The 8,728-nt window shown below is 44.3% G+C and overlaps 1 protein-coding gene across 1 annotated transcript in view; it reads right to left on the reverse strand.

The window, feature by feature from the left end:
- LOC8024676 (WD repeat-containing protein 86) overlaps positions 1 to 8,728 on the reverse strand; it is a 283,179-nt gene that overhangs the window by 61,017 nt on the left and 213,434 nt on the right. The gene's annotated exons all lie outside the window — the stretch shown is intronic.

The raw sequence follows: 8,728 nt of genomic DNA on the forward strand, positions 1-8,728 counted from the left end.
TTAATTTATTTTATTATTTTTACTCCTTGAAAACTGCTATCGAGATTACACACTTGGTCTACCGGAGCGAGCGTAGTGTGCTCCCCGAACTCATTTCATTGGAAGTGTGTTCTTCGGGTAGGGCTGGGGATTGAGCTCAGGATCACTGGGTTCTCCAGCGCGAGCTTTCTCTCCACGTACTCCGATCTGGTGGGCGCCAGCCCATTCGGCCACCGATACCCCTTAATAAAGACACGTTAAAAAAAATATTACGTTTACAATTCTCTGTAATGCCGAATCGGAGCGCAGCTCTTGAGGACGAGGGGGAAGGGTACGAAAGGGAGGGTATGCAGCTGCTCCCCCTCCGTACTCTCCCATCCTCCTTTCCTGTTCCCATTCCACTTAGCGTAAAAATTTCGCGAAATTTCCCGCTAAATTCAGCCGGGAAATTTTCCCGCTGAATCGACGTGTGACGCCACATAATACGTCACCTGAAAATTTAACTGTGACGTCACGTGACGTCACACGGGTAAAATGTCCCCTCTAAATTTAGCAGGAAAATTTTCCACCAAAATTAGCAAAAACGTTTACCGCAAAATTTAGCGGGAAAAGTTTACCCGCGTGACGTCACACGTAATGACACACGTGACGTCACGTGTGACGTCATTTTGGGAAACAGCCCTTAATGCAACGCGCGGTTACGCCGACGCCGCTCAACTCCGAAACGGGTTCCTAGGAGCTCTGCTCTATAACAACGTTACATTAATGAACGATTTTTACGCCTATAGACCCTTTCCGAAATTCAGTGCCATCTGGTGGTTTGTAAAGCAGTTTGGGTTTTGCCATATCAATGGCGGAAATGAATTCTTGTATCGTCACCGTCACTTTCGCAAGTCAACGGCACGCGAGGAATTGTTCGGTGTGAGTTCTTTCTCGATCACTTTTAGTTTGATGGTGACCAAGAACCTGCATTCAGAACAAAGCTCCAACCCACTCAGATGCCTCGAGAAAATTCTATACACCAAAGTGCTGTAACATCGATTCTGTGCCGCCCACAGGTTGACTGAACCTGAATTATTAGAAATAAGCGCTTACTTATCTCTTGTGTTCCATTTCTACGTCGCGTCGTACTGACCCCCCGAATGTACAGGCCTCGCAAGACCCCCTAAGGAGCATCTTCAACGTCTTCTTTTATCAGTCACTAGAAGGCCGCCATTGGTATGGCACAGATGCCGTTCCAAAGATGATGATAGTGATCAAAGTGGCCAGACTGAATTTCGGAAAGGGTCTGATCGATCATCGCAAGCCAAGATAAAGAACAAAGCATATCCAACTTTGGCGTTCCGCTTCGTTCCATGGAAGTCTACGAGGAGGCCCTGAAACTGCCTAATTAGATCATAATTATCCTGTTGTCTTGAATAGTTACATGCTGAAACAAAATTACGCTCCATGATTCTCTTCTAACCAAGATAGCCGTTGAATGACTGACTTTGTCGTCGTCTTGTATCAATTCGCGCTGCGCTAATCTTGGTTCAGATCAGCCTAAACTCCAATCCACCCCACTTTTTTTTGTCCTCTCTTTCACGAATTTCTTTTTCTTTATAAAATAAAACTTACGCCACCCTTTTGGTTTCCGTGTTGTTATGTTTTACTGTTGAAACACTCCTATTGATGCCACGCACTCAATCGAGCGAAGTGAGTTCGTCAAACTCACTCGAAGCCAAGTGTGTTCCTCAGGGAGGAGCCGTGTGGCACACTACAGAAATGACACTAAGGGCGAAGTGCACTCGCTTGTGACGCTAAACTAGCCCGTCTGACTGGGGTATTAAAGAATCGCTACCGCACAACAAAAGAAAGAAAGAACGGGAAGTCCTTTCAAATTTAGATTAAAGCTCTCTCCGAGACAAAGTTGTAATACGAACTAGATGGTTCTGACCTCTGCAATTTGTTTCTGCTTCTTTGTTATTTTTTTCTCCAGATGTGCTATGAATCGCAGAATTAATTAACCTGCACAAAGACGAAAGACTCCATTGGAACACGTAGCGAGACCTCTTCGTTTGTTTAATTACGAGCTCCAACGTTTCAACAGGCGCAATACAAATGACATCTGCTATATTTGTTGAAATTCTGTCCAAGTTTGATCATTTGGATAATTTCGGGTCAGAAAGCCTACAATCAGGTGCAACTTTTTTTCTTTTTATGGACTTCTCGTGTCAATGCATGTCCTTAGCGATTATTACCGAATAGTGGAATTCGCGCAAGTTAAATTAGCACGAACTACGCTAAGTATCAGTCGTATGAAAAGAATCTGCACAACGAGTTGGTGACGGCGGTAACTTGGGAAGAAACAATAGTTGTACGGGTAAAACGAGACAACACGTGGATGCATTTCAACCACCAACTCCACTGTACAAAGGAGCATCGACGAGAACCAACATCGCGTAGAGAGGAAGCCGTAGTGCTGAATTTTCCGCATCGCCTACTGGGCGCTGGTCACATATTGGACACGCGTGGGAGTTATGAGCGTTCGGCTGGCAACTCGCATTCAACCGGTCAGAGCGCGAGTTTCAGCGGAACGCTGAAAAAGCACTCGTGTCTATTATTTAGGCCATGCAGTAAATTAAGCAGTATCGTTTCAATCTATGCTCCGTTTCACTTTAAGTCCAAAGATAGGCGACACAACGAGCTAATAAATCCAATCAGACAGCGACAAAATCGCACCATCGGGTTTTTGTCGTGGTTCTGTACGCGCTCTATCATCGCCGAACCAATCATACACAGAAAAGGCCCACTCACTCGCACTTTTGCACTTAAATTTGCTCGCAGCGTCGGCTGCGTCTAGACCTAAGCTGGAACGGTGTATATACCTTTCAAGCGCTTATCGCCTGCAGGCGAAAAATGCTAAATCACTGGGCTGTGGACGAATGCGTTGCGTCTCACATTTTGTAGAAGAGAGTTACTGCGCACGCTCAGAACGCCCTCCTCAGACCACTGGAGTGAGTAGATGAAAATCGCAGCGCCCAGAAGGTGATTATTGGAAAGGTATCGGCAGTTTGATACTTTTGAGTTTAGGCCATGTTACGGAGAAATAAAACGGCGCGGGATTGCAAAAAAACAAAAAAACAAAACAAGTTTTTAGTGTAAGGCTTGCCAAATTAACAGGCGCTGAAGAAAACCAGCCTTCTGCATTAAATCCCTATTTCGAACTCTTTGTTCGCGTTGCACCCATTGAAAAGCATACGGGAAGCGCGAGAGCACGCACCTCATACCGCTGCGCCGCAGTGTTCTTCCGCAGCATAAAGGCCGTCTGCTTGTAGCGCCGTCACCATGGCAACGAACACCGAATTGCGTGTTAACCTCACCCCCCCCCCCCCCCCCCCACACACACACACACACGGCCTGCTTTCACGCCGCTTTATGGTGACAGTCTGCGTCTGCTCATTACAAAACGATTAAACTTTGGCTAGCAGACGGCGTTCGGAAAATCGGTGTTCGTTGCCATGGTGAAGGCAATGAAAGCAGACGGCCTTTATGCTGCGGAAGAAAACTGCGGCATGGCGATACGAAGTGCGTGCTGAGGCCCTTCCCGGATGTTTTAGAGCTCAGCTCTTAGGCGCCTGTTTCCGGCTTGAGTGGCGTCGCCGTCGCCGTTGGCGTAACCACGGCGACGTTTCAGCATGGTGACGTTTCGGCATCGTGCCAAAACGTCCTCGCGGGGTCACGTGACTCCCGTGAAGTCACGTGACCTCACGGTTGCGCCGACGGCGACGGCGACGCCGACGCCACTCGGAGGGAGGAGTAGCTGGCAGAATGAGGAGGTGAGGAGGAGGGAGGAGGTGTGTACCCTCCCCTCAGTACCCTTTCCTCCTCCTCCTGAAGAGCTGCGCTCTAATTCGGCGTTACAGCGACTTGTAAACGGATTTCATTTTTTCAATGGGCGGAACGCGAACAAAAAGAGTTCAAAATAAGGACTTAACGCAGAAGGCTGGTTTTCTCCAGCGCCTCATAATTTGACAAGCCTTACACAAAAAGCATGCTTTTAGACCGGAGTTTGAAGACATTTCTTTTTAGAACAACATGGGTCTAAAGTGTCAATGTGGCAAGGTCTGTAAGAGGTTCTGTGAGAACCCGACCCAGACGTTGACGGGGGGGGGGAAGGGAAGAACGGAGCAGGAGGGAGGGACATGGATGGACAGCGAAGGGGATATATTACACATTGCCAAGTTTCGTCCGCTATTTTAAATATATCTTCGTGAATTGTTAGTAGGGTTCGTGTTTTCGGAGTTTATTTCTCGTGAAATTTGGACTCTGTCTTTCGGAGTTTATTTTTTTCCGAACATTCGGAGTTTATCGGAGTTTATTTATAACACATTCTCGATTCTCCGAAGTTTGGAGTTTACATTTTTCTGTAAGCTTAATTTGTCAAATTCTAAACAAATACAAATATTATCTGGACACAAACCTGCCGTACAAATTCCTAAGAACTCACTCGCATCCAATTATATTCCTTCAGTTAGATTGGGCATTCGCTCCTTTGTCATTGGTAGTACTAACTGTCCAACAACAAAACTTGCAAATAAGTGTTACTTTAATAAGCGTCAATACTTTAAAATCATCAAAATCCATGACGTAGTCTTTGGAAAGCTCGTTCTTCTTTCCATCCGATCTCTCCGCTCCACCCTGCGGCTGTGCGGGGGGAAGTAGGGAAATAGAACATTTAACTGGCCCCCTCCCTCCTATAATTATATCTTTCACTGTTAGGAAAACCCAAAATCACCTTCCTCAAAAACTTGCAAACTTAAAACTTGAATAGTGGCTTTTGTCGTGACCTAAAATTAAAGTGACCCGTTTTCCTGAACTTGTTTTTCTACTTTTTATATATGTCTCTCGCTTGAACTGTCGGCACCAAAGCACGTAGTTGTACAAGACAGGTGTTAATTTTCCCCTATTTTACGAATTTGGTGGTTGACATTTTCAGAAGTGAGCGGGATTTTAAAACTGCAGTAACCATCCACATATAGTAACACGAGTGTTCTGTTTTCGTGCATTTATTTATTTATTTATTTATTCATACTGCTCGCCTTTTTCAAGGCTTTGGCAGGAGTGGTACAACATAAATTCAAATATACAATGCTCGGTTACATAAAATTAACAGGGTTGCCAGTGCCCCGCAGCACTGCAGCACTAAATACAAGCATCCATTCACACCAAAAGAAAAAAAAAACACAAGTGTGCAAAGATAGAACTGAAAATACAGTTATTTAAGGAGATAGAACACGATCGGGGGTCACACGACTGAAGGAACAGCAAGGCAAACGTGCAACAATGTTTTGCCAGAAGTATATCTACTAGGTTCGCGACAAAAACCGTGACAACGAACCCCCTCGACCACGTCAGCCAACAATGACTCGCAAAAAGAAAAAAAAAAACGACAAAGAAAGCACACAGCAAGGTTCAAAACAAGATTATCTATTGAATTCGTGATAAAAACTGTGATAAAGGAACGCTCTCGACCACGTCAGCTGGCAAAGAATTCCACTCGCGGATTGTGCGTGGATAAAACGAATGAAGAAATACATTGTTTTTAACAGAAAATTCTTTGATCGACAGTCGGTGTGATCTCCAATTGCTTTTGTTGATTTTTAGGCTGTCGTTCACAATAAGTACAAAAATTTTAATCTGTCCCTCCGGCGTCTTGGTTCCAGGAATTCAAGGTTAGCATCTGCTTAGAGCTGGCTTAGTGATACTGACCAGCTGTAGGTGTTGTAAATAAATCTAATTGCCTTTCTTTGTATTTTCTCCAGCTTCGTTATGATTACCTCCGTATCTAAATCCCCATACCACGGCAGCGTATTCACGAATAGGCCGTACGTAAGTTTTGTAGGCAATCAATTTTGCTAATATGCTACAATGACACAGGAACCGTCTTAGATAGCCTAGCTTTTGGTGCGCGCGATTTAAAATGTAGTCGATGTGGTTGTTCCACCGCAGATCGGATGATATGATGACTTCCAAGTATTTAAAAGATTCCACTTTTTGCAAAGGTACGCCATCTATCTTGTATGGAAATTGTGAAATGTTTTTCTTTTTTCGCGTGATGGTCATACATACGGACTTTGTTGCGTTGTCATCAGCTACGTTTTGCACCACTGATTAATTTTTTTCCAGGGAATTTTCAATAAGGAGACTGTCCCCTTCAGGAGTAGTAACTTCTTTATAAAGGACGTAGTCGTCTGCAAAGAGATTAATCTCGACTAGAATGTCGTTTAAGGCATCATTAATAAATACGAGAAACATTAGGGGCCCCAGAACAGATCCCTGTGGTACCCCAGAGTCAGCAGAAACGGAATCAGAGAATGTATCATCAATTACAACGGCTTGGCGACGGGACGATAGATAGTCACTAATCCAGTTCGTGATCGTGTTGTTTCTTAAAATTGATTTTAGTTTTATTAATAACTTCGGGTGCGAAACTTTGTCGAAGGTTTTCGAAAAATCCAGAAGGACTACGCCCACTTGACCACGCCGGTTTAAAACTTCTGAAAAATAGTGCGCAGTTTCCACTAACTGTGTAGAAGTAGAGAGGGCTCTGCGGAAGCCATGTTGCCTGGGATGAAGCAAGTTGTTTGATTCTAGAACGAAACAATGTGAGCTGATATTATGCGTTCCAGTACTTTTCCTGTGGTGCATAGTAATGAAATTGGGCGCTAATTCGTCACTAGCTGTCTGTCTATGGCCTTAAAAATGGGAATAACTTTGGCGTATTTCCACTCAGTCGGTACTCTGGCTTCTATAAGAGAATTTCGAAATAATATTGCAAGATACTTAGCGCCCCACTCCGCGTAATGGAGCAGAAAAGCGTTTGGAACGTTATCTATCCCGGTAGACTTTTTATCATCAAGATTAAGCAGCAAGGAAAAAATTTCTTCTTCAGAGATTGACAAGTCATCTAATAGCGGGGTGTTTACCGGCAAGTCATAGTTTGGGCGTGTGTTGTTATCTGTTATGAAAGTCGATTTGAAAAAGTCGTTGAAACAGTTTGCCATAGTTGCGTTGTCGCCTCATCTGTTCCCCATTCACTTTAACGTTTGTGATTGCCTGCTTCCGTGGTGAAAGATATCTCGAAAACTTGTCAGGAGGGGACAGCATACAGTTTGGGGGGGGGGGGGGGGGGGGGGGGGTTTCCGAATGAAAGTGTAGTTTTGGCCGAGTTTATTTTTGTTTGTTCTTTCAACCGAGTTCTGAGATCAAGAAGAACGGCCATTTTGCCGTCGCTTGGGTATCTCTTACAACTTTTCCTTGTACTGTTAGTTTTTCGTACTAGGTGAATAATATCCCGGGTCACCCAAGGATTCGTCTTATGGGCCTCCTGCGCTGAAGCTTCGAACAAACTGTGGCGCCCTTGTTTTGGGTAGTACAAGCTCACCTGGTTGGGACTCCGACTATTGTGGCACCTTCGGCGTAATTTGCTTCCTTCTGTGCAGTCCAGAAGAACGGAAAAAAACATCTTTGGACGTCCGAAATCGGCTACATTCAACGCCGCAAGACAATCGAAAGTTCCGGATTGATGCTATACCACCGTTAGGGTACGCGTCTCGTATCTGTAAATGGTTGCGTTAGAACATCTGGCATCCCGACGTTTTCGTTCTTTCTATCCCCTTATGTTTCTTTAGGACGCGTGATACCTATCGTTTCTTGGTTCACGCTCTTATCGTCCTAGCTTTGGCCTGTGCTTCGACGGCGTTAGCATTTTTCGTTTTTTTTTTCTATTCTCCTCGTTATCGTGTTCCGCGCCAGAGCAGGCACGCTTCTATATGTGTGGCAGTTTGAGTCACCCAAGTTTGTACAACCCAAAACAAGTCCCAACAAGTCATTTTTTCGCACCTCCTCCTGGGCAACGCAGGATGCCTATGCGCAGTTTTCTTGAATTTAGGTACGCATTTGTTGATGCAAGAATGAAGAACAGATTTGAAAAAAGTCTGTTATTTTGTGTTTTTTCTCATGAAAGTGTATGTGTGTGTTCGAATGTGTACCAGTATTAAGGTATCGGCTGTTCCTGGACGCAAGACAAATAAATAAAATAAATAAAACTTGACGAAATAAACAGTGAACCCCCTTTGTCAATAGTCCGAAATTTGAAAGCAAACTGGTGAGGACTCTCCTCAGGACCACTCACTTAAGCTCATGTGTAGAATACTATTTTGTGTTTTTTTCCACCATTGTGACAGTGAAATTCGGGGGTTTCGAATAAATCCGAATTAACAAATATTGTACCACCGAGTTTTTGGGGGATTTATCCAAAAACACGGAACCCTAATAATAAGTATATTGCAGTGTATATAATTGAAATAAAATGTCCATGGAAGTTAATTCTGTAAGTTTGTGGTTATAGCCTTGCGTTTGAGCTCCTAAATTGCTCTCGAAGTTCCTTTTGACCTCTGATGACTGTGTGCGTCGCGCTCTTTTTTAGCGTTTTTAGCGAGTCTCTTCGGATGGCCCCTGCGTAACAAAACGTTTCTCTAAACGTCCTGCGCAATCTAGTCTCGTCGGGCACCCTAAGTAATGCAATAGGAGGAATTTCGCAGCTTGACCAAGACATTGAGAACAACGTAAAAGAACAGCGTGCAACGGCCTCGACACGTGTTGCCAGAAAAAAACAAAATTGCCATCCGTCAAAAAGCAATTTTCCTGATTGGCCCTCCTACCCAAGTAAATAAGAAGCGCAGAGATTCGTCGACACCCCGTAAAT

Source organism: Ixodes scapularis, unplaced genomic scaffold (genome assembly GCF_016920785.2).
Source record: "Ixodes scapularis isolate PalLabHiFi unplaced genomic scaffold, ASM1692078v2 PGA_scaffold9__187_contigs__length_104089568, whole genome shotgun sequence".
Classification (NCBI taxonomy): domain Eukaryota; kingdom Metazoa; phylum Arthropoda; class Arachnida; order Ixodida; family Ixodidae; genus Ixodes; species Ixodes scapularis.